Here is a 27,986-nt window from a genome sequence, read left to right as displayed (position 1 = left end):
TAATGCAATATTAGCACAGCTTTCCTGCAAAAATTGCACAAGAGATCCTATACCCAGCTCACTGTGGATAAGTTGTTACATATATGCAGGCGCTAAGGGTAAAGCGAGCTCTTTCAAACTTGAGTATGTTCTAACATCAGTTGTTATTTAAATCTTAACCCATGTGTCATCAGTTGCTTTATACTACAGGCCATATTAAAACCAAACCAATTGATGTTGAGTCAATTCCAACACATGGCAACCCCATATGTGTTAAAGTAAAACTGCTCCATAGAATTTCCATGGCTGTGGCCTTTCAGAAGCAGGTCACCAGGCTTGTCTTGTGAGGCACCTCTAGGTGGATTTGAACTGCCAACCTTTTAGCTAGTAGTAGAGTGCTTAACCGTTTGTACTGCCCAGGGATTCCAATAGTCAAATTAGAAGGCTCTCAACTGTTTACAGAAAAACCAGGACCATTACCTAGACCTAATTACTCGATCTAAAGATCAACCACAATCTTACCTGAAACTTTGAGAGCTCTAATTTTCTGCATTAAAAATATTTGTTTGGGAAAAGAAGTTACGTAGCTTATTTGATTAACAGTATCTTCAAATGTATTTCCAGAAGCATGCAACTGAAGATTACTAATCAAAATATTCACAAATACAATCAAATAAATGTGATAAAATAATGATATATTTTCTCCTGAAATTTACAAACATACAAATTCAAATTTTCAAAAGTGCTGACAAGGGTAAGATAAGACACCATTTCCTTGATCATGAGACTAAATCAGAACACATTTTTCTTGAAAGTTATCTGGAAAAATAAATATCAAATTTTTTAATCTGTGGATTTTGACCTGGAAGTTGACTTCTAAACATTAATCCCTAAGGTAATAACTAAAGAAACTATTCAAATATTACCTACAAAAATGTTTGTCACAATATATAACAGGAAAAAAAAAATTATTGGAAACAGACTTATTTCCATCAAAAAGAAATGACCCAATAAATTATAGAAGAGTCATATATTGGAGTATTATTAGGGCATTAAAAATGATGTTTTGGAATAATTTTTAGTGACTTGGAAAATAAGGATCATTATACAATACAATAACAACAACATACATTACTACCTTTTAAAAGCCAGATAACAAAATATTATACATGATGCCATTTAATCATATATGTTTATAAAAATGATGAAAACAAAATATATGAAAATACTATTGTTTTTGTTGTTGAAAGGGGCCATTGAGTCAGTTCGGACTCATAGTGACCCCATGTACAACACAATAAAATGCTGCCCAGTCCTGAGCCATTCTCACCGTCGTTACTATGTTTGAGCCTATTGGTGCAGCCACAGTGTTAATTCATCTCATCAAAGATCTTCCTCTTTTTCTCTGATCCTCTACTTTACCAAGTATGATGTCCTTCTCCAGGGACTGGTCCCTCCTGATAACATATCCAAAGTATGTGAGAAGAAGTCTCACCATCCTCACTTCTAAGGAGCATTATGGCTGTACTTCTTCCAAGGCAGACTTGTTCATTCTTCTGGCATTTCATGGTATATTCAATATTCTTTGCCAACACCATAATTCAAAAGCATCAATTCTTCTTCAGTCTTCCTTATTCACTGTCCAGCTTTCACATGCATATGAGGCAATTGGAAACACCACCGCTTGGGTCAGGCGCACCTTAGTCCTCAAAGTGACATCTTTGTTTTTTTAACACTTGAAAGAGGCCTTTTGCAGCAGATTTGCCTAATGCAATACACTGAAAATATGTTTAGAAAATATTAGCAGTAATGATCTCTGTGTAAATAGAATTATAGATGATTTTCTCTTCATCCTTAAAATTTTCATTATTTTCCCAGTTGTTTACAATGAACATGGATTATTCTTATAAATAGAAAAATGTATTTTTTAATTACAAGGAAATCTGAAAGCACCATTTCATAGCACAGTTGTATTCCCATTCCTCTGTCAACAATACCAATATGCCTTCCTCTCCAAGAGCCCTAGCTCATCTTTGGTACTTACTTATCTCAACCAGCACTTTTTTCCTCCCTTTGCATTAATTTAGTCTCAACTTTATTAATACAGTCTCAATTTGAGAGTGTTTAGAAAAGAAATTTAAAGATTTCTTAATATGCCTAAGTACATCCAAAAATAAGCACATAATTCCAGTTTAGAGTTCAGTTCTGAGACCCAAACCTCTGAGCTAAAATGTCAGAAAGCCCATCCTTAGCATTTATTAGTGATAAAATAAGTGGATGCTAGGGCTTAAAATGAAAGAATACCTAGCCATCGTAAAAAGGAATGGGTGAAGCTATTGGAGTAAAATGTTTCTCTGATATTAGCATAAGCTCCTTCACACTTTAGGGAGTTATTCAGATTCCCCCATGAGATGGGACCTAAGGTTATTGCTAAACTCTGTTATTAATAGTCCAAGTGTAAACACACAGGCTCTAAAAGTGTGGTCAAAATATTTAGATCTGAAAAGAAATTTACTTACATAACACTGTTCATTAAAACCTAACAAAATAGCTCCTGACGGAGGCTGGAGGTTTAACTAGGATTGAATTTAGCTTCATGTCCAGAAATAACATTTTTTATTCTGGGTGTAATAAGCAAGCACACTGCATAATATAAACACCCAACAGTGTGTTGAATGAATTTTTATACTCGATTTTGAAAAAGAAATAACAAGACATTCTCGTTGTTCTACTAATCTACCGAAAAATATTTATTAGCTCCCAATTACATAAAACACAAAATGCTAAATGATTACCCTGTCATTCAAAGCCTTTCCCAATTCCAGTCACTGGGAACTGTTGTATTCCAAAATAAATAAATTGCTTATACTCAGTAAACATTCATTGACATTGGTCTTGAGATTTGGGGCCTGGAATTCTGGAGGCAAGACCGTACATCTGAAGTGTCACCCATAAAACTGATCCCAAACAGCCAATTATCCAGCTATATACTCTCATTCTACTTTTTCCTTATCCTCTCTACCACAGAACCACACACACGCACACGCCACAAGTATAAAGAATGAATTAACGCTGACCTTTGATGGGTACAACTGTCATTTTACCTCTCAAGTAATGGGGATTTTCAACAGTACATGGACCTTAACACAGTGGCCTTTTAGGTTACACAGCTGTGTCACTCCAGAGGAAAACTTTACCATGTAGCTCACCCTTGTACCCTTTGTGAAGATTCTGTACAACTGAGCCACTGCTATAGATTGAATCATGTCCCCCAAAAATATGCCTTGTAAATCCTAGCCCTTAAATCTGTGGTTATAATCTCATTTGGGAATGGGTTTTCTTTGTTATGTTAATGAGGCAATTTAAGTGTACGGTGTATTTTAAGTCAATCTCTCTAAAGATATAAAAGAGCAGACTAAGCAAGCAAGCACAAACTGAAGGGAAGATACATGACACATAGAAGCTGAAAAGAGACAGGAGCTTCCCCCAGAGCAGACAGAGAGAAACTTCCCCTAGAGCGGAGGACCTGAATTCAGACCTCTAGCCTCCTAAATTGCAAGAACTAAATTTCTGTTCCTTAAAGCCACCCACTTGTGGTATTTCTGTTATAGCAGCATTAGATAACTAAGACAGCCACCAAATTCATAAAGGCCAATTGTTCTGAAACAATTGGCAAGCTTTTCCTTTCTTTTCTATTTCTCCTGTTTGTTTGTTTGTTTGTTTCTAATGTCTTCCTAGCTTCCTTTCTTTTCTTTTCTTTTTCCCTATCCCGTCATTATTTCCTCGGTTTTCATAATCTTGGTCAGTCATATATCCAACACTTTGCCCTCCGGAAACATATCTCACACACACACGCACACTGTCACCATGATCCTGAGTATACAAAATATTTTATGTATGATGGCAATTAGTCAGACTTGTAAAAGAATTTAACACCATAAAACAGAATATATGGCATCAGAAAGCTTGAATAATTTCTGAAATAAGTAAAACAAAGAAAACTCATTACTGTGACACCTTCTTAAAGTGGAAGTCCTGTTACACTTGGTTACTGGCTGATAGATTTTATTGAGTGCTGGGTCAATGGAGACAAAAAAAAAAAAAAACAGTTGCCGTGGAGTCGATTACAACTCATAGTGACCCTACAAGACAGAGTAGAACTGTCCCATAGGGTTTCCAAGGAGTGGCTGGTGGATTCAACTGCCAACCTTTTGGTTAGCAGCTGAGCTCTTAACAACTGCGCCACCAGGGATCTTAAAATGGAGACAAGAGGAAGTGAAAAGTACTGATTTTAATTAATGGAAAGTAAATTATATACAATCCTGGAGCAAATCAAATTGTTAGCCTCCATCTATTCTCTCTTCCTGCTATGCCTAGGATATCCTGTCTGACACACTAAATAGGTATAGTTTTAAATTTATGTATTTATCTTTGCTATGTCAAATAATTCACAGAACATTACAGAGAGCACTGACCAAATGACTTTTTTTTTTTTTTTTTTTTTGATACACACTTTAACAAGGAGAAGAGAGTATCTAAGCTAACAGGTAATAACAGCCTATAAGACAGCATTTCCCCAAGTCCACTAACCGCCTGCATCAGGATCATTAGAGGTCTTCATTAAAAATACTCCTAGGTGCTACCTGAGACATTTGCAAAAGAATCTCTGGATTTAGGGCCTGGGAATTGGCATTTTTAACAAGCTCTCAGCTGATTCTTAGGCGCAATGTGGTCTGAAAACCACAGCTACAAGAGATATTGCCAAACAGCCTGCCAAACCCAAAAAGGAAGTTATCATACATCTTCCCACATTAAAAGTCAGTATGATTTTCCTGTTTTTCCTTCTCAAGTGCCAGATGATTGAAAATAAATTCCTATTGCATTAAATTTATCTAAACCCTTGGTCCCAGTCTTTACTTTTTACATTACATTTTCCAAAATATATAATACAAATTCAGCCTCTCAAAGACTCATTGGTTTCCATTCGTAGTGTAATTTGTTTTATGAGGAACTATTTATACAGACATTCAAGTACCAAGCCCTAAGTCTGACTTCTTTCTGCACTCGTATCTGAATGAAGAGATTTACCAATTTTAGGCCTTTGAATATCAATTAAAGAATACCTACCTAACAATAAAATAACTTTAAATGGGAATTAAGCCTTGTAAAATTAGATTATCCCTTTAGAACCTCTGAATTTTACAATTATTTATAGGATGATTATTACTTTAATTTTATAGTATCTCAGAAATATAATCAATGACTTCTGAAAACAACATTAGTTGTCCATAAATATTAAGTCCATAAAAAGTTAAGATGTACTGCATAAATGTTTAATGGGAATGAAATTGTAAAAAGAGCAATGTGCGTGAAACAGAAAATTATTTGATAAATATTCTTTATCTGATACTAATCTTTAGCAATTGTATAGATTCCTTTTCCAAATGTAATGTATCAAAAAAATAAAATGAAATGAGAGCATTATTTTTAAAATATCTTCAATTTTTTTTTAAGTCACTGCTAATAATTTTTTTTTTTTTTTGTACGAAGAAGAGGCTATCTTACTAGAGAGCAGGATAGAAACTGAATAGTATCAACAGAACCTGAGCACATCCTGCTAAAATTTTTATTAATTCCTGATGAGGAAGAATTGGAAATTAAAGCCAGAACCCCTCTGCTTAAATTAATTTTCATTTGTATAATTTCATTCCCCAATGTGACTTTAGTCATTTTTGAATTAATCCTCTGAATCAAAGACATTTCTAAAATTCTGAATTAATATCCTTTTTTTTTTTTTTTTTTTAGGTATCGCGATACATAGTTGAAATGTCTAGAACTATTCTGGTGTTCCTATTTATTATTTATTAGAGATATTGGGTCTAAAAAACTTACAGTTACATAAAAGCCTGATTCATTTGTATAAGAAAATTATAGACCAGATGAGTAACAGTAAAATCAATGGCTGGTCCGTTTCATCAGAGCTTAGCCTGAATGAAATATTATAGTCAGCATTTTCTGTATGTAGTCACAGATTACAATAAGAAAACATTTTTTCTAGTAGTGGGATTGAGAGAGGGCAGTAAGTGGAAGGCAGTGAGACAATGGCATGGGGAACTGATGTATTCCCTTAAATCATAAAATCAAAGAGGAAAAAATGATTCCCTAAAATGATTGAAAGTTTCTTTGGCTGATGGATCTTGGATTTTTTGTGCTAAAGAATATATTTGATGATTTCTTTTTGTAACATTTAAATCAAAATCTTAGGAGGCCTTCTGCTTCCAGCCATGATCTAGTCACAGGGACCAGATTTACCCCTCCACTTGAAACAACCAAAAAACTGGACAAAATATGTGAAACAACAGTTTTCAAGACACTGGAAATCAAGCAAAAAAGAGTAGCGATCCTTAGGACACGAAAAACAAAATTAAATGAGTCCTACAGTTGCCAAAACTTACTGTCCTGAGAGAGTTTCCAAGCAGCAGCACAGGAAAGGGAAACCCAGGAAAAACCCAAAAGATTCTCTAAGTTGAGAAGACGAAGTTGGGAGTCCAGGAGACCAAGGCAGCTACAGTTCACAAGACAGAGTACCAGAGAAGAAAGAACTGCACAGAGGGACATCTCCAGATACATGCAGAGGTCCTCCTTGAATAATCATATGAATACTGATCAGCACATAAATGTGAAAAAAAACTACTCAAGGCGAGGGAAAGAACCACCCTACGGGAGTAGAGGAATATAAGTAAGTCCTTGGCACTCACTCAGGGCTAGGAATAGTTCCTGTTCCCACCAGCCAGAGTGGAAAAACTCATAATTCATGGAGAATTGGGTAGAGTACACAGAAGAGTCTTGCCTCAGGAGTAGGGACAAATTATCCCAAGACTAAATGCTGCTCTGGTACAACCTAACAAATCTTAAAAGACCTTATAAGATCAAGCTGTTTCCAAGATCTTAACTGTTTCCCAGATCTTAACTGTTTCTCAGAATAAAACTCAAGAATATTTATAGGAATACAGAAACGTCCAGCACCCAACAAAGTAAAAATTCACAGTGTTTGGCATCCAATGAAAAATTAACAGACATGAAAAGAAACAAGAAAATATGACCCATAATGAGGAGAAAAAACAATCAATTGAAACCAACCCATTACTGGCAGAGATGTTAGAATTAGCAGACAAGAACATTAAGACAATTATGGTTGCTTTCCATATGTTCAAAAAGTTAGGCAGAGATGTGGAAAATATTTTTTAAAGACCTAAATTTAACATCTAAAGTAAAAACCACAATGTCTCAGATAAATGTATATATAGACACACTGAATGGGATTAATTAAATAATTAACATTTCAAAAGAAAAAAGTTAGTGACTTGAAGGTGTAGCAATAGAAACTATCCAAAATGAAATACAGAAAGAAAAAAAAAAAATCAAGTCCATAAATAAATAAAATACAGTATCAGTGAGCTGTGGAACAACCTCAAGTGGCCTAATATACACGTAATTGGAGTCTCCAGAAAAATGAGGGAACAGAAAAAAAAAAACACCTGAAGAAACTATGGTTGGAATTTTATGAGAAAAAAAAAAAAAAAACCTTCAGCATTGAAGCCGCAAATACATAGTCCTGCTCTAAGAGCTCACGAGCAAATAAGAAACAGAAATTTGGAACAAATAGACAATAAAATTTGATATCTACAATAACAGATAAGCAAGCATGGAAGGAAGCAAGGTTTCATAGAGAAGAGGAATCCTAATTAGCATTTTGAAAAATAAACTAGAATTTTCCAGGAAAAGGAGTCATGGAGACGGGGCAGTGGCCCAGGAAAGAACATTCTGATCAAAATGTGTAGCATCAATAAAAACACTGAGATGTGAAGTTGCATAGTATGTTAAAGACGGACAAATTTAGCATTGCTGGAGCACAAATAGTACAGATAGTGATGAGGAGGAGGGAAAATGGACAGGGTTAATGACCCTGGAGCAAAGACAAAGACTTTTAATATCTTAACAGTTGCCATCAAGTGGTAGTCGATTCATGGGAACCCCATGGGTGTCAGAGTAGAATTGTACTCCATAAGGCTTTCGATGGCTGATTTTTTGAAAGTGTGTATCACCAGGCCTTTCTTCTCAGCTTCCTCTGGGTGGACTTGAACTTCCAACCTTTCAGTTAGCAGCTGAATTAGCCATTTGCACCTTTGAATACCCTAAGGTGCTTGTCTTGAAAGCCATGGGAAGCTATTACAAGGTTTTTATTGGAGAAGCAGCTTAGTACAATTTGCATTTTAGAAAGCTTACCCTCATGTCAGTATAAGGCCAACCCTGGAGAGGTGGAAGCCAGTTAGAAGTTGCTGCAGTAGACAGAACTGGAGACAATAAGATTTGAACTAAAGTGGAGCAATGGGATGAGAAACGAAAAGAAAAAGTCAAGAGGTGTTTGACGACAGTTGATATTTATGAGCTAAAATCAGTAAAAACCAAACCAATCCTGTTGCCGTCGTCCTACTCATAGCAGAGTAGAACTGCCTCATAGAGTTTCCAAGGAGTGCCTGGTGGATTTGAGCTGCTGGCCTTTTGGTTAGCAGCTGCAGCACTTAACCACTATGCCACCAGGGTTATTTATTGATTGTGAGGAGTCGTAAAAGAAGAAATCAAGGAAAACTCCCAGATGGCACTACGTACGCACTACTTAAAAACACGAAGGTAAGTTGCAGCCTCTTTGCCTGTCTTCTAGGCGAAAATTTCCTCCATTTTGTTTCCTTAATCACTACTCCTGCAATCAGATTTCTGTCTTCCAGATACTTGTTAAAATATTTTGTGTGTTCAAGAACCCCCTTTCAATCATCTCCTTGTGTGTGTAATTATCATTACTTAATTTTCATTTTAACGTTTGTTCGGGAAGAAAAACTGTCCAAATCAATAGGTTTCATCTGCTATCTTGAAATGATACACTCGATACTGGAAAGTCAGTGAAAATTAAAATGTGCCTAATTCACACTAAGCCCTGGCAAAGCACATTTACTGATAGCAGATAGCGCCTATTTCTTGACAGCTGTAGTGAGTGTGGTATAGTGATTAAGAGTTCAGCTGCTAGCCAGAAGGTTGGCAGTTCAACTCTATGAGCTGCTCCTTGGAAACCCTATGGGGCGGTCCTGTAGGGTTGCTGTGAGTCAGAACCAACTGGACTGCAATGGGTCTTTTTTTTTTTTTTTTTGTATAGTAAATATAAGACACTTTAAGGCATATTTTGTTTTAGGATTTGGATTTCAGAAGTATAATTATAACAGATATTATTGGTCAGATAAGGAGGCCTGGTGGTGCAGTGGTTAAGTGCTGGGCTGCTAACTGAAAGGTCGGAGGTTCAAACCCCTCAACGACTCTGTGAGAGAAAGATGTGGCAGTCTGCTTCCCTAAAGATTACAGCCTTGGAAGCATGGGGCAGTTGTACTCTGTCCCATAGGGTTGCTATGAGTCAGGATCAACTCAACAGCAGTGGGTTTGGTTTGGGTTATTGGTCAGATTAAGTAAGTACTTTCAGAAGTGTAATTTTTCACCAGCATTTATTTTCCGCCATTTATTTTGTTGGTTTTACTTTTCTCAGTTTAAGCAAGAACAGCTGTCTGCTCATTTCCATTTCAGTCTAGTGTCAATGTCCACTTCAGAGCATTTCTCATTTCCTCAGAACAAAGCCTTTACTGAGCCTAGGGTCGTGGTTAGTGACCACATGGAATGGAAGCGGCCAGAGAAGTGGCCAAGGGGACAAGAAACAGCTGGAAATAATTAAGGAAAAAAAATAAAAATATAATTAATGCTTGATATCCAATGTCTCAAAATATTTTGGAAGTCCCAAGTTGTCTTTCCCTGGGTAATAGCCTTAAAAATCTGTGTCTACTGTCTACCTTAAATCCTTTCTGGAAGGAGGAGGCACTATGACTACATATGACCTAAATCAAAAAAGAACAGCAGTCATCAGCAAAGGCGAAAATCTTACTGTGCAAAGGACAAATGAAAGGTTTTTTTTTTTTTTTTGACAATAAAATGGCTCTGACTTGATATTTTGTTGATTTAGTATTTTGGTTTTTGACATCCAGTCTGAGAACTCTAGTTGTCCAAACCAGTTGGGAAACCATAATACCTTCTCCCGGACCCATGAGTTCAGGAATTCTTGAAGGGCAATTGCTCTTTAGCTTAATTCACCACTATTTTCTTAAATTGCCTCTCCAATTTCTTGGTATCTCCAACAACAACAAAACCATATTTGCCAAAACGCAGTAACTTCCTGTCAAATACTACCAAAGAAAAATAATGGTACTATGAATATTTATACAGGAAAATAAGAATTTTTTCTCCACGGGTCAAGTTATTGTTCCAAGTGCATCAGAAACCACATCCTGTTCCTAACGTTCATGACCTGCCACCCTGTGTGCCCGGCCAGCACCATTAGGCATCCATCAATATCTTAGTAGGCTACAACAGGTCCAGTTAGATATGGAGATGACATTTCTTCCCCAAATTTCAGAGCCTTCACTTTAATGAGAAAAGAAAGGCCACTTCAGGGCTAATATAACTTAAACTTGCTTCGGAGACTCCCAAAACAGAGAAAGGACTGCTGTGGTTAAGATGAGGGTTTTGAAATTGTGTCTGCTGAATTAGTAGCCGGCTTCCAGTCATTGAACTGAATTCTCTTACATTCATCGGTGAAAAAAAAAAACCCATATACCTTTCAAAGCTAAAATAATAGTAGGGAAGGCCAATCCATAAGCATGTACATGGTCTCTGTGAGATGAGTGTTCAAATTCTAAAGCTGTCAGCTAGGATTTGTTTGTTAGCCATGCTGCCTCCACCCTAACAGGTATAGTTAGTAATCAGAAGGCTGGTTTGTGACTCTAACTTACTATCTCAAAACTTACATTTTTTTATGAAGATTCCAAAGTCTTTCTAAAAGAAAAAATAACATCTTATTTCTCTGGAATTTTGGCACAAATGAAGGATGAGTTTTAATATTTACTGAGTACCTACTATGTACCAAAAACTACATATGCTTTTTTGTATATGTTATTTCTCTCAGTTCTTATGGAAACCCTATGAGGTAGATGGTTTTATTCTCATTTCACAAAAGAAGAAGCCTGTACTCAGATAGTTATGATAACTTACTGTTATGGATTGAATTGTGTCCCGCCAAAAATGTGTGTCAACTTGGCTAGGCCACGATTTCAAGTAATATGTGATAGTCCACCATTTTGTCATCTGATGTGATTATCCTATGTGTTATAAATCCTACCTCTATGATGTTAATGAGGCAGGAATAGAGGCAGTTATGTTAACGAGGCAGGACTCAATTTATAAGATTATGTTGTATCTTGACTCAATCTTTTTTGAGATATGAAAGAGAAAAGTAAGCAGAGAGACAGGGGGAACTCATGCCACCAAGAATGAAAAACCAGGAGGGGAGCACATCCTCTGGACCTGAGATCTCTGTTCTGAGAAGCTCCTAGACCAGAGGAAGATTGATGACAAGGACCTTCCCCCAGAACTGACACAGAGAGAAAGCCTTCCTCTGGAGCTGGCGCTCTGAATTCTGACTTCTAGCCTCTTAGACAGTGAGAAAAAAAAATCTCTGTTAAAGCCATCCACTTATGGTATTTCTGTTATAGCAGCACTAGATAACTAAGATATTTACCAAGTCCTACAGCCAACAAATGGCAGTGCTGGGATTTGAACCCAGGTCAGATTGGCTATCTACAAAATCACATTGCCTCCTCTGGGATGCAGTACACTCATGAAGTTCTTTTATTCTCCAGTTATTTTTCCCTGTTATGGCTCATAAAATCCTGTTTGTTTCCTAATAGCTCTTACCCAATTTATCACCATTTCATAAATGTGTTGATTTCCATGTTTATTGCCCATGTTGTCCATCAGATAGAACCTCTTTGAGAAAAGTTATCATTTCTGTCTTTTTCACCTTTGTACTGGAAACCCTGGTGGAGTAGTAGTTAAGTGCTATGGCAGCGAACCAAAGGGTCAGCAGTTCAAATCCACCAGGCGCTCCTCGGAAACTCTATGGGGCAGTTCTACTCTGTCCTATAGGGTCACTATGAGTCGGAATCGACTCGACGTCACTGGGTTTGGTTTGGTTTTGGGTTATCCCAAGTACCTGGCATAGAGTAGTAGAAAATAATAAATATTTGTTAAAATTAAAGACTACGCAAATATTCTCATTGGTGAAACATCTACTCCGGTCGCACTAGTCTACTCACACTTTCCTGACTGTGCCAAACTCATTTTTGCCTCTACAATTTGGCTCCCATCATTCCACAATCTTGGAAACAGCCTCAGTCTTCTCTTCCCATTTGTCTCAGTTTCCTAGTGCTGCTGTAAGAGAAATACAAGTGGGTGTCTTTAAAGAACAGAAATTTATTTCCTCACAGTTCAGAAGATTAAGAAATCCAAATTCAGGGCACTTGCTCTAGGGGAAGGCTGTCTCTGTATGCTCTGGGGGAAGATCCTTGTCTTAGCTTCTTGGCAGTTTTCACTGGACATCTATTTCTTTCCACCCCACCCTGTTTGTTCTTACTGTGTCTAAACTGCTCCTTTTATAAATCAAAAGTGATTAGGTTTAGAATGCATCCCTACACTGCTGTAAAAAAAAAAACACTGCTATAGCTTCATTAATATAAATATAACAAAGAAAGATATTACCAAATAGGATTATATCCACAAGTATAAAGGCTAGGATTCCAAGGTATATTTTGAGAGGGCATTCCTACCAAGCCCCTAAGACATAGCACAAGGCTACTTTTCCCCCAAGACTCATTCCTGTTCATGGTGAAATGCTAACTTTCCTTTGTCTCTGGATTTATACAATTTATTTTCTATCCCATTCATGTCACAATGCTTTGTGAACTCATTTTCTAATGTGCAATTTATCTCTATGAGTATGTGTAATTTTTTTTACCTCTAAATTGTAAGATAACATGAAGAAAAATATAATGTGTTATAATCCCTCCCCCCCAAAAAGCCAGCACTGATTAAGCACAAGTAGGTCCTTAAATACATATTGAATAAATAAATAAATGAATGAATATTCAGAAAGCAGGAGGAGGCCCTGGTACAAGACTAAAAATGAGCTATATTACCTATGGTGAAATGGCTGTGAGTATGAAATAAAGTAAAGGCACTTTACCACCAGGGAGACTTGTTATTTAACTTTGGTATTCGCTTTTACCTGTAGAAAGTAGTAATCCCAGAAGTATATGAGGAGAATGGACACTGAATGGAAGAAAGTGGTACCTTTGCCTTGGTTCCTTTCCTATACAGGAGTTTACACTCTTCCCACAGACCTCATGCTCCTTCCAAGAGGACAGAAATGCTGCCAATGAGTAGAAGACACTTCTCTTTTCTCTCTTCCTCTTTTCCCTCAACCTTTCTACCACTGGCTAGAACTGAAGATATAGAACAGAAGCAAAAAGAAGTTACCAATGGGATTTCCAGACCACTCAAGCTGTTACTGCATAAAAGACACACAAATAAATCATTATTTCATCACTCTCATCTGTCTGCAGAGAAAATTAAACATATCTAACCTGTCTCAACTTAAGTTGCCAATAAACAAAACAAAACAAAAAATGACGCACTTCATCTAAAACGTTGTAACTCAGAAGAAGAAGCATGTGTTACTTCAAACTAAATGAAGCTTGAAAGTTCAGTTTCGTGGATATCTCTTTATACAATTGTCTACAACTAAATTTTCCATGAAGTAATAAACAGTCCCTGAAATAGTTTTGCATTCAGAGATGTTTGACTCAGGGGCTGTGGTTAGCCCCTTAGATATGTTCAGGTTTGACACAGTTAAGAAAATCATTAGTTAGGTCATTAGCTGCTTGTTGCAGCAGCTGAATCTTTCCACAGTCCCAACAGCTAGAGGACCAAGTCCTTCAGTGCCCAGCTCCTTCACAGCTGGGCTTGTGTTGCCAACTTCTACTAAGAAAACAGAGTGAGGGGGTCCCAAGACTCACAGACATACTATAAATAAAATAAATAAATAAATAATACATTCATGGTTCCAACTGTCCACACATTCTCAGTTAAGTTGCACCTATGTTATATTATTCAGCATGTGGTTTCAATTGTAACAACAATGCACATTTGTTCAAGAACAAGCTGGCTGCTAACTTCACTTCTCCTTGTGTTTAAATACGCCACGGCCTGTGACTCCCTTTTAGGGGTCAAGTGTCTGGCATATGCCTGCTATGTTATGGTCGGTATAATCTTATAGATTATCCAAGCTGTAGAAGCAAAATCTTTGATGTCAAAAAGGCCCCTGGATATCCAATAGATATATAATGTATACATACAGAACAAGAAGAAAGGCATAAAATGGAAAAAGGACAAACAACCCATGGGCATGAGGCAGCCATTCTCTTGTTGTTTCTGGGCTAATACACAACAGCCTTAAGGCTTTGCTCCCTTTTCAAAATATAAAAGCCAAGCTGACCACCTCTGACTGTTGTTCGCTCAGAGACTTCTCTCCTCACACCAAAGGATTACATTACACTTTGGAATTTCACAGCAAAATTTGATACTACTTGGTATTTATCGAAACATTTATGTTCACAACTTTCAGTACTTCGACGTTTGAGATTTATGGTTCCCTCACCTCCTCACTTTTAGCTATAGCTCCTTTCAGGAAACATAAAAAGTTAAAAGGAGTTCATTGATCTTACCCCCAAAGAGCATCTCTCTCTCGCTCTCCCTCTCTCTCTCTCTTTCAGCTATTAAGAATTTTTATGTTGTGACAGAACAGAACACTATAACAGAACTTAAAACATGAGAATTTCATTCTTCTGAAAAATATTAGTGGTCGTTTCTGCAGTTCAAGATATACTATCTGACTCTTAGAAACTCCTTGGAATAATGTGTTCCCTTTCCACTTCCTTGTCTTTTTTCATCTTTACTTCCATTATGTATAAAGGTAGATGCAATGAGGTAAGAAGACTGTTGTGATTTGAAGAAATCAGAGGATCTGAATTCAAATTCCCACTCTACAACACACTAGCCATGTTAGCTAATTCAACACATTAAACCTTCTATGACTTAGCTTCCTCATATGTTAAATTGGGCTAATAATTTCTTCTCACAGAGTGAGTCGGAAGATGAAATTAGAAAATAATGTAATAGTAAGCACACAACTGCCAATGTTTGTTCAATCACAGTCCAAAGATTCAAGAAGACCAAAGTGGAGAAAATTAGGTTCTCGTGGCTACCAGATGAAAGGAGAAAAGAGCAATAGGATGAGCAATGCTGAGAGAAAGGAAAATTCAAGAACGCTAACCACAACTGCAACCAAAATTTATATATAGATATGTCCCTATTTTGTGCCATAGTAAAAAGTATGCCTTCCAGTCCTTCCTTGCCCCAAGGCATGAGAGCCATACTGCAGCCACAAGGTTGACATGCTGTGTTGCCATCTTTTTGAGATTCATGGCATCAGAGAAGACAGTTCAGACTAGATATGAAGTAATTGATTGGCCAGGGTCTCTTTTGGAATGTAATCCCCCCCAAAAATGAGTCCAACAAAAGCTCCAAATCATAAGGGATATCTTAAAAGTTCATTCATTACTATAGCCCACCCCTCCCAAATGCTCTCAGTCCCCAAATTACATCTCTTTTGAGTATTCCGTCTCTTTTGAACCACTCCTTGAACTTAATATGTATTTGAATAAGCATTACATCTCAGCAGAACTGACCCAGAGGAATCTGAAACTAAACCCTATTTACTCTTGCCTTTTTATCCAAATAAGCCAATTCATCAAAAAAAAATCAAGACTTATTTAGGATAGGGCTTCCTCTGAGGTTCCTCTAATTAAATCTTATTTACATTCTCTAATTCAATTAGTGTACTCAAAGTAAGCGCCTCAGCCTCAGACACTGAACAGATCAGCTTCTCTCAAAAGATGCAAAGAAAATGACGACATCTGGCTTTGTGTTCTCAGGGCCTATGATCCTGACGGGGTCACATTTCACAGAAAACTTTGCAGTAAAGCTGGGAGCCTTGTTTGCACCCATGACTTGTTTCTCACCATACACAGGCCTGAATGATGGCATGAGCATCCAGAGCTTCAGCTACTCTATTACACACAAGGCCTTATAGCCAGTTCACACCTGTCTCCCGGATTCTAGAATAAGCTTTCCAACTTGATATTGCCATCTGGATGTTCCACAGGCATTTCAAATTCAACATGCTCAAAATCAAACTTATTATTTTCCACCCATCCTTTCTTGACCCTCAAACTTGTGTCTTCTTCTGAATTCCCCAGTTTGGATTTAAAAAAACCTCAAATCTAGAATCCTAGGATTTATTTTTTCTCTCTCCCTCTATCTAATTAGTAACTGCATTCTGTAAAGTCTACCTCTAAAATATTAACACTACTTTTCCTCTCCACCATTTCTGCTAATACTGCCTTAACTCAGACTCTCATCATCTTTTACTTGAACTACCACAACTAGTTTTTCAGCCAAAGCTCTGACTCGTCCCTAAAGTCAAAATATCATTCTAAAACATGAATCCGGTGATTTGATCCCTCTAACCCTAACCCTAACTGTAACCCTGATGATGTATTAGAATCTGTGGAATGGGGCTTAAGCAGTTATCAAAGAAAACTTAAAGCATTAAAAAACCTACCTTAAATCAATAAAAAGGAAAAAATAAAAATTAATTATTCAGCCAAAAAAAAAAGGTAGATTATAAAAAAGCAAACTAAACCAAACAAAAGCAGAGGGAAGGAATAATAATAAAAGCAGAAATTAATGAGTTAAAAAACCTGAGAGAGAATATAACTAATAAATAAATCTAAAGCCTGATTATTTAAAAGAAAATCAATAAAACAGACAAACCACTGAGTAACCTAATTAAGAAAAAAGAGAGAAAACACAAGCACGTGAAATTAGTAAATGACAGGGAGAAAGAAAAAACTATCAAGGAGACAAAATTGAAAAATTATAAGAGATCATTTTATTTGATGCTATACAAATAAATTTGAAAATCTAAATAAAATAGATAATTTTCTAGAAAAATAAAACAGCTAAAGTAACTCCTGTAGAGAAAGAAAATGTCATTATATCCCATACCAGGGAAGAATATATACAAAGTAGTTACAGAGATCCTTATAAAAAAGCACAAGACCCAAATATTTCACAATGAAATTCTACATAATTTTTATTAGATAATTTTAATGCTATTTATTCTAGAACATAAAAAAATAAAGAAACTTTCAAACTTTGTTTTGTGGAGCAAATATAACATTAACCCCTAAACTTGATGAAGGCTGCATCAAAAAAGAAAACTACTTACCAACCACACTTATGAATACAGATGTAAAAACCTTAAAATACTAGTAAACATAAAAAGTGATTGAAAACCAAAACAAACCCATTGCCATCGAGTCAATTCTGACTCATAGTGATCCTATGAGGTTTATTCCAGGAATGGAAAGATAATTGAATATTAGAAAACCATTAATATAATCCATCTTAGTACTGAGCTAAGCCTAAAAATCACATGATCTGACTCTAAAAATGGAGGAAAGGCACTTAGAAAATTCAGTGTGCATTCATGTTTTTTTTTAAAAAAAAAAACCTCAATCAAATAGCAATTAAATATAAAAGCCGGCATCTTACTTACTGTGAAAATACTAGAGGCTTTTCCACTAAAACTGGGAATAACACAGTACTGTCTCTACTAATACTTAACATTGTAACGGAGATCATTACCCATACTATGAGACAAGAGAAAGCAATTAGAAACATTAGAATGGAAAACTAACATGAAAACCAAAAGAAGCAATGAAAAAATGATTATAAACAATAAGAAAATTGAGCAAATTACCTTATGATACAATCAACAGCCTTCATATCTACAAATAAAAACTGGCTAGAAGATGCAACAATAAAAAAGAAAATATCTAAATGCAAGATTTGTTTTTAAGTCCAAACGTTATATGAGAAAAACTATGAAACAATTCAGAAAGACCCAAAACTGGCCTTCAACAAGTAGAAAGCCATACTATGGTCTTGGATAGGATGACTCAACATCATAAAGTTATCCTCCCTATGCTAGTCTATACATGGAACATAAACTTAAATTAAAAAAATGGAAAAAGTCATCAAATGTTTTACTGGAGTTAGAAAAGTTGATAAAAACTTCATTTGGAAAAGCAAACAGTCAAGAATCACTAGAATAACCCTGAAAATGAAGAGCAATGAGGAGTAACAAGCACTAATGGACTTTAAACACAGTTAAGAGCTCGGCTACTAACCAAAAAGTCAGCAGTTCAAATCTACCAGCAGCTCCTTGGAAACCCTCTGGGGTAGTTATACTCTATCCTGTAGGGTTGCTGTGAGTTGTAACTGACTCGACGGCACCTAAAAACAACAAGCTTTCTATAGAGCCTGGTGGCACAGTGGTTAAGAGGCTTTCTGTGATTAAAACAGTTTGATAAAAAAAAATGATAGTAGCCCAAAATTAGACAGACAAATTAACAAAATTAAAAAATCCAGAAATAAACTCAATTACATATGGGCATTTAGTATATAATAAAAGCACCATCTCACATCACTACGTATATCAAAAAAAAAAAAAAATAGGGTCAAATCAGGAGACAAACCACACAATAATTTGAACAAGGAAAGTTTAGTATAACAAATCATTATCTGTTCAGAGGATTGGCATAATGAGAAACTGGCTAATAAAAAGTAAATAAATAAATAAATAAAAAGTAAAGAGAACTCTAAACAATACAGGAATAGAGCACCCAAGAGACAGCCCACACACATACACATACCACCAGGGCTGAGATCCAGATCTTCTTGAAAAGGACACAGCCATGAATCAGTGAATGGGCAGAGGAGTTGTTGTGTTTCCACACCAACAGAACTTGCTGGAAATTTACCCTCTGGGCGATGGGGGAAGCCATTCTCAGAAAGGTGCCATGCTACACAAATTGCTGCAATATCACCAAGGAGGCTCCAGGGGAAGCTTGTCATCACTGAACACTGATGGGCATTGGTCACTGCAAGAGTCCAGTGCTGGAGAAGCTACCTGTGATACAGGAGCCAGGCACTGGAGAAATCCCTGTGTCCTCAAGTGTCCTTCTTGTACCCTCTACTGACAAAACTTACAACATGCCAGCTGCCTAAGGAGAAAAACATTTAGTGCCCATCTCAATTATTACAGAGCAGCCAATCAAGGGTGGATTTAGAGCTAAGCAACACCACATTGATAAACAGCACAGTGGGAGAAAACAGACTTTTTGTAAAATGGGATAAAACTGAATCCTTTTCTTAAACCATAAAAAAAAAAAAAAACATACACCAGATAAATACCAAATGAATCAAAGATTTAAATGGAAAAACTTAAACCATACTGTAAGAAAATAAGGGTGAATGCTTCTAATTTGAGAGCAGGGAAAACTTTCCGAACTATGACTCAAACTCCAGAAGCAATAGGAGAAAAAAGTCAATAACTTTGATTCCATATTTTTTTAATTGTATAGCAAAGAAAAAAAATGGTGGAGGAGGAGGCAAGATGGTAGAATAGACAGACGCTTCCAGGGAGCCATCTTTACAACAAAGACCTGAAAACCAAGTGAAATGAGTATATTTATGACAAGCTAGGAGCCCTGAGCATCAAGGGCAAGCTTAGAAAATGAACAGAGGGGCAGGGGGAGGAAGAGATGATTCAGAAGTGGAGAGGAGTTACCGGACCTGAATGGTGGGGAGCCCTCAGGCACCATTCCTGGAGCCACGGTGGCAGCCTGGTACTAGCATTGGGCCGCAGTTTCCTCAGGGAGAAGCAGCCAGCCTCACAGCCTGCTCACACCTCCGGAAGCAGAAAAGAATGGCGCTCTTGGCAAAAGCTGAGTACTTGTGCATACTTTACCATGCCCCCCACCCCCAAGCCGGCTTCAGTGGCTGAATTCCCTAGGCCTGAGATAGGCCCTGTTGAGTGCCTACCGCCACCTTCCCGGCCTTGGAAAAGGAAAAAGTTTGCAACTGGGGAAAAAGATAATTTGCCTGCTCCACTAACTGGTGGGGAGACCTCAGGACAGAAGCGGCTCCTGTCCAGGAATAAATGGTCTGTGGACTCTGAGCTCCTTTCCCCTCTGCATGGACCTGTGTGGGCCTATTTCAGAATAGGCCCTTGTTGGCAGACTCCAACCGCTTCACCTGCGCTGTGGAGAGGTGGGTGTTTGATGTTTGACATTGCCTATTAAACAGAGTCCTCACCTACCCACATCAGGGGCCTAAGGACTGGTAGCTCCACTCAGGGCACCAAGCCACCCGTGACAGGGTCCAAAGACAACTGGTACCCCGAGTCCTTACAACCAAAAACATCGGGTGCCCATAGTCCGTCTGCAGCACCCACCCACCTGCATGCTCTAGGGAACAGGGACGCACTTTCCTCAGTGACACTTGGGGGTCAGATCTCAGCCCCCTGCCTTGTTCAGAGTGTGACCCCTGCTGCAACCAGATACAGGTACCTACACCAATCACCCCTGCCCCTCTAAGACTGTAGGATAGCGCCTATACCACATACTTGATGATCAGCTGCCTGGACACCTGAGCTGAATTCATACAGGGAAAGTGAATGGACTCCTAGACTGATATACCTAATAGCAGCTCTAGCCATCTGGGGACAGGATGTCAGAGCTCCAAAGGCGAAAATAAGCTAGCTCACTCAAGCAACCCATTTGGGAATATCAAAACAAAACAAAGCAAGAAGCTACAACACAGTAAGCAAACATAAACTAATACAATAACTTATAGATGGCTCAGAGACCACAGTCAATATCCAGTCACATAAATAAACAGACCATGATCACCTCAACAAGCTCTCAAAACAAAGAATCCAGGGATCTTCTAGATGAAAGTGCATTCCTGGAATTACCGGAGCAGAATACAAAAGTTTAATATACAGAACCCTTAAAGACATCAGAAAGGAAATGAGGCAATATGCAGAACAAGCCAAGGAACACACAGATAAAGCAACTGAAGAAATTAGAAAGATTATTCAGGAACATAATGAAAAATTTAATAAGCTGGAAAAATCCGTACACAGAGAGCAATCAGAAATTCAGAAGATTAACAATAAAATTACAGTAGACAACTCAATAGAAAGTCAGAGGAGCAGAATTGAGCAAGTAGAAGCCAGAATTCCTGAATTTGAAGATAAATCAGTTGGCACTAATATATTTGAAGAAAAATCAAATAAAAGAATTTTAAAAAATGAAAAAACCTTAAGAATCACATGGAACTTTATCAAGAGAAATAACCTACGAGTGATTGGAGTGCCAGAACAGGCAGGGATAACAGAAAATACAGAGAGAATTGTTAAAGGTTTGTTGGCAGAAAACTTCCCTGATATCACAAAAGATGAGAAGATATCTATCCAAGATGCTCATTAAAGTCCAAGCAAGGTACATGTTAAAAGAAAGTCACCAAGACATCTTATAATCAAACTTGCCAAAACCAAAGATAAAGACAGAATTTTAAGAGCAGCGAGGGATAAACAAAAAGTCACCTACAAAGGAGATCCAATAAGAATAAACTCGGACTACTCATCAGAAACCATGCAGGCAAGAAGGCAATGGGATGACTTATTTAAAAAACTGAAGGAAAAAGATAGCCAGCCAAGAATCATAAAACCCAGAATATATCCAGCAAAACTGTCTCTTAAATATGAAGGTAAAATTAGGACATTTCCAGATAAACAGAACTTTAAGGAATTCATAAAAACCAAGCCGAAACTACAAGAAATACTAAAGGGAGTTCTTTGGTTAGAAAATCAATAATATCAGGTATCAACCCAAGACTAGAACACTGGGCAAAGCAATCAGGTGTCAACCCAGACAGGGAAATCAAAAAATCAAAGCAAGATTAAAAAAAGAAAAAAGCTTAAAACAGGATAACGGCGATGTTATTATATAAAAAAAAGACATCAAAACAATAAAAGGGACTAAGAAATATAATCATAGACCTTCTATATGGAGAGGAAGATATGGCGATACAAAGAAATAAAAGTTAGGTTTAAATTTAGAAAAATAGGAGTAAATAATAAGGTAATCACAAAGGAGACAAATGATCCTACTCATCAAAATAAAATACAAGAAAAAATAGAGACTCAGCAGAAACAAAATCAACAGCAACAAATATGAGGAAAGGACAATATATAAAGATAATCTACTCAGCACATAAAATCAAGCGGGAAAAATAAACCGTCAACAACACACACAAAAAAAGGCATCAAAATGATAGCACTAAATTCATACCTATCCGTAATTATGCTGAGTGTAAATGGACGAAATGCACCAATAAACAGAGTTGCAAAATGGATTAAAAAACACAATCTGTCTATATGCTGCCTACAAGAGACACACCTTAGACTTAGAGACACAAACAAAAACTCAAAGGATGGAAAAAAAATATATTAAGCAAACAACAATCAAAAAAGAGCAGGAGTGGCAATATTAATTTCTGACAAAATAGACTTTATATTTAAATCCATCAAAAAGGATAAGGAACGATACTATATAATGATTAAAGGGACAATATACCAATAAGATATAACCATATTAAATATTTATGCACCCAATGACAGGGCTACAAGATACATAAAACAAAGCTATCAGCACTGAAAAGTGAGAAAGACAGCTCCACAATAATAGTAGGAGCCTTTAACACACCACTTTCACTGAAGGACAGGACATCCAGAAAAAAGCTCAATAATGACATAGAAGCTCTAAATGCTGCAATGAACCAATGTGAACTCATAAACATATACAGAACACTCCACCCAACAGCAACCAAATATTCTTTCTTTTCTAGTGCACATGGAACATTCTCTAGAATAGACCACATATTAGGTCATAAGGCAAGCCTTAGCAAAATCCAAAATATTGAAATATTACAAAGCATCTTCTCTGACCATAAGGCCATAAAAGTAGAAATCAATAACAGAAAAATCAGGGAAAAGAAATCAAACAGTAGGAAACTGAACAATACCCTGCTCAAAAAAGATGGGATTATAGAAGACATTAAGGATGGAATAAAGAAATTCATAGAATCCAATGAGAACGAAAACACTTCCTATCAGAACCTTTGGGACGCAGTGAAAGCAGTGCTCAGAGGTCAATTTGTATCAATAAATGCACACATCCAAAAAGAAGAAAGGGCTAAAATCAAAGAATTATCCCTACAACTTCAACAAATAGAAAAAGAGTAACAAAAGAAACCCTCAGACACCAGAAAACAAAAAATAAAAATTAGAGCAGAACTAAGTGAAATAGAAAACAGAAAAACAATTGAAAGAATTAGCAAGACCAAAAGCTGGTTCTTTGAAAAAATCAACAAAATTGATAAATCACTGGCCAAACTGACAAAAGGAAAACAGGAGAGGAAGGAAATAACCCAAATAAGAAATGAGATGTGCGATATTACAACAGACCCAACTGAAATTAAAAGAATCATATCAGATTACTATGAAAAACTGTACTCTAGCAAATCTGAAAACCTAGAAGAACTGGATGAATTTCTAGAAACACACTACCTCCCTAAACTAACAGGAACAGAGGTAGAACAACTAAATAGACCCATAACAAAAGAAGAGATTGAAAAGGTAATCAAAAAACTCCCAACAAAAAAAAGCCCTGGCCTGGATGGCTTCACTGCAGAGTTCTACCAAACCTTCAGAGAAAATTAACACCACTACCACAAAAGGCATTTCAGAGCATAGAGAAGGACATAATACTCCCAAACTCATTCTCTATGAAGCCACCATATCCCTGATACCAAAACCAGGTAAAGACACCACAAAAAGAAAATTACAGACCTACATCCCTCTTGAACTTAGATGCAAAAATCCTCAACAAAATTCTAGCCAATGGAATTCAATAACATATCAAAAAAATAATTCACCACGACCAAGTTGGATTCCTACCAGGTATGCAGGGATGGTTCAACATTAGAAAAACGATTAACGTAATCCATCACATAAATAAAACAAAACACAAGAATCACATGATTTTATCAAATGATGCAGAAAAGGCATTTCACAAACTTCAACACCCATTCATGATAAAAACCCTCAGCAAAATAGGAATAGAAGGAAAATTCCTCAACATAATAAAGGGCATTGATACAAAGCCAATAGCCAACATCATCCTAAATGGAGAGAGCCTGAAAGCATTTCCCTTGAGAATGGGAACCAGAAAAGGATGCCCTTTATCACCACTCTTATTTAACAAAATCCTGGAGGTGCTAGCCAGAGAAATTAGGCTAGACAAAGAAATGAAGGGCATCCAGATCGGCAAGGAAGAAGTAAAATTATCTCTATTTGCAGACAACATGATCTTATACACAGAAAACCCTAAGGAATCCTCCAGAAAACTACTGAAACTAATAGAAGAGTTCAGCACAGTGTCAGGATATGGGATAAACATACAAAAATCACTTGGATTCCTCTACACCAACAAAAAGAACATCGAAGAGGAAATCACCAAATCAGTGCCATTTACAGTAGCCCCCAAGAAGATAAAATACTTAGGAATAAATCTTACCAGAGATGTAAAAGACTTATACAAAGAGAACTACAGCACACTTCTGCAAGAAACCAAGAGACTTATGTATAAGTGGAGGAACATACCTTGCTCATGGATAGGAAGACTTAACACTATAAAAATGTCTATTCTACCAAAAGCGATCTATACATTTATGCAATTCTGATCCAAATCCCAACGACATTCTTTAATGAGATGGAGAAACAAATCACAAACTTCATATGGAAGGGAAAGAGGCCCTGGATAAGCAAAGCATTACTGAAAAAGAAGAACAAAGTGGGAGGCCTTACTTTACCTGAATTTAGAACCTATTACACCACCACAGTAGTCAAAACCACCTGGTACTGGTACAACAACAGATACATAGACCAATGGGACAGAATTGAGAATCCAGACATAAATCCATCCACATATGAGCAGTTAATATTTGACAAAGGCCCCAAAACAGTTAAATGGGGAAAAGACAGTCTTTTTTAACAAATTGTGCTGGCATAACTGGATATCCATCTGCAAAAAAATGAAACAAGACCCATACCTCACTCCATGCACAAAAACTAACTCAAAATGGATCAAAGACCTAAATATAAAATCTAAAATGATAAAGATCATGGAAGAAAAAATAGTGACAATGTTAGGAGCTCTAATACATGGCATAAACAGTATACAAAACATTATAAAGAATGTAGAAGAAAAACTAGATAAATGGGAGCTCCTAAAAATCAAACACCTATGCTCATCCAAAGATGTCACCAAAAGAGTAAAAAGACTACCTACGGACTGGGAAAAAGTTTTTAGCTATGACATTTCTGACCAGCGCCTGATCTCTAAAGTCTACATGATACTGCAAAAACCCAGCTGCAAAAAGACAAATAACCCAATTAAAAAATGGGCTGAAGATATGAACTTCACTAAAGAAGACATTCAGGTAGCTAACAGATACATGAGGAAATGCTTTCGATCATTAGCCATTAGAGAAATGCAAATCAAAACTAAAATGAGATTCCATCTCACTCCAACAAGGCTGGCATTAATCCAAAAAGCACAAAAAAAAAATATTGGAGAGGCTGTGGAGAGATTGGAACACTTATACACTGCTGGTGGGAATGTAAAATGGTACAACCACTTTGAAAATCGATTTGGTGCTTCCTTAAAAAGCTGGATATAGAACTACCATACGATCCAGCAATTCCACTCCTCAGAATATATCCTAGAAAAATAAGAGCCTTTACATGAACAGATACATACACACCCATGTTCACTGCAGTACTGTTTAGAATAGCAAAAAGATGGAAGCAACCAAGGTGCCCATCAGTGGATGAATGGATAAATAAATTATGGCTTATTCACACAATGGAATACTACGCATCGATAAAGAACAATGATGAATCTGTGAAACATTTCATAACATGGAGGAATCTGGAAGGTGTTATGCTGAGTGAAATTAGTTGGTTGCAAAAGGACAAATATTGTATAAGACCACGATTATAAGAACTCAAGAAATAGTTTAAACAGAGAATATTCTTTGATGGTTATGAGAGGCGGGAGGGAGGGAGGGTGGGAGAGGAGTATTCACTAATTAGATAGTAGACAAGAACTACTTTAGGTGACGAGAAAGACAACACACAATACAGGCGAGGTCAGCACATCTGGACTAAACAAAAAGCAAAGAAGTTTCTGGAATAAACTGAATGCTTCGAAGGCCAGCGTAGCAGGGGTGGGGTTTGGGGACCTTGGTTTCAGGAGACATCTAAGTCAATTGGCATAATAAAATCTATTAAGAAAACATTCTGCATCCCACCTTGGAAAGAGACATCTAGCAAGTATCCATCTAAGATGCATCAATTGGTCTCAACCCACCTGGATCGAAGGAGAATGAAGAACACCAAGGACACAAGGTAATTATGAGCCCAAGAAACAGAAAGGGCCCCATAAACCAGAGACTACATCGTCCTGAGACCAGAAAAGCTAGATGGTGCCTGGCTACAACCGATGACTGCCCTGACAGGGAACACAACAGGGAACCCCTGAGGGAGCAGCAGAGCAGTGGGATGCAGACCCCAAATTCTCGTAAAAAGACCAGACTTAATGGTCTGATTGAGACTAGAAGGACCCTGGTGGTCATGGCCCCCAGACTATCTGTTGGCCCAGGACAGGAACCAGTCCCAAAGCCAACTCTTCATACATGAATTGGACAGGACAACGGGTTGGAGAGGGATGCTGGTGAGGAGTGAGCTTCTTGGATCAGGTGGACACTTGAGACTATGTTGGCATCTTCACCCTGGAGGGGAGATGAGAGGGTAGAGAGGGTTAGAAGCTAGCGAAATGGACATGAAAAGAGAGAGTGGAGGGAGGGAGTGGGTTGTTTCATTAGGGGAAGAGCAACTGGGACTATGTAGCAAGGTGTACATAAGTTTTTGTGTGAGAGACTGACTTGATTTGTAAACTTTCACTTAAAGCACAATAAAAATTAAAAGAAAAAAAAAGGATATCAGTGGTTGATAATTTAGAGCAAGAAATGCCAAGGCATTATGTTCCTCCTGGTGGAAGTACAAAACACCATGTACGATGGAATCCAGACTTTCTGGAGCTACGGAGACTGGATGAACCCCTGAAACTATTTCCCTGAGGTAATCTTTAAACCTTAAACCAAAAATATACCCTGAAATCTTCCTAAAACCAAACAGTAGTTTAGCTTAACTAATAAAGTATGTCTGCCTTTAGCACTGTGCTCTTTTAAGACCTATCTATATGGGTTTAAACTGACAACAGCAACTCAGAAGATTAGGAATCTTAGGGGGCAGTGAGTGTACGTTAATGGGTAGGAACAACTCAGAAAAGGAGGGTAAGAATGGTTGCACAACTCAAAGAACATAATCAATGTCACTGAATTGTACATGTAGAAATTGTTGAATAGGTATATGTTCTGCTGTGTATATTCTCAACAACAATAAAAAATAAAATAAATTATGATAAAAAAATATTTAAAGACAAAAACAGACCAATATTCACCCTTGATAAATATAAATACAAAAATCCTCACAAAAATACTGGCAAACGGAATCCAGCAACATATATAAAAGATTATACACCATGACTAAGTGGGATTTATCCCAGGAATGCAGGGTTATTTCAACATATGAAAACCAATCAGTATAATGCACTGTATTAAAGAACAAAGGGGAAATATTGCATGACCATCTTAATAGACATAGAAAAAGCATTTGACAAAATGCAACATATTTTCATGGTAAAAACACTTAACAGGCTAGGGATAGAAGAGAACTTCCTCAGCCTGACAAAGTGCATCTACGAAAACCCAAAGCAACGTCATACTTAATGATAAAAGGCTGAATGCTTTCTCTTGTTATCAGGAACAAGACAAGGATGTTTGCTCCCTACATTTCTACT

Source organism: Loxodonta africana, chromosome 5 (genome assembly GCF_030014295.1).
Source record: "Loxodonta africana isolate mLoxAfr1 chromosome 5, mLoxAfr1.hap2, whole genome shotgun sequence".
Lineage (NCBI taxonomy): Eukaryota > Metazoa > Chordata > Mammalia > Proboscidea > Elephantidae > Loxodonta > Loxodonta africana.
The sequence above is the reverse complement of the archived record's forward strand: the minus strand, read 5'-3'. Positions refer to the sequence as shown.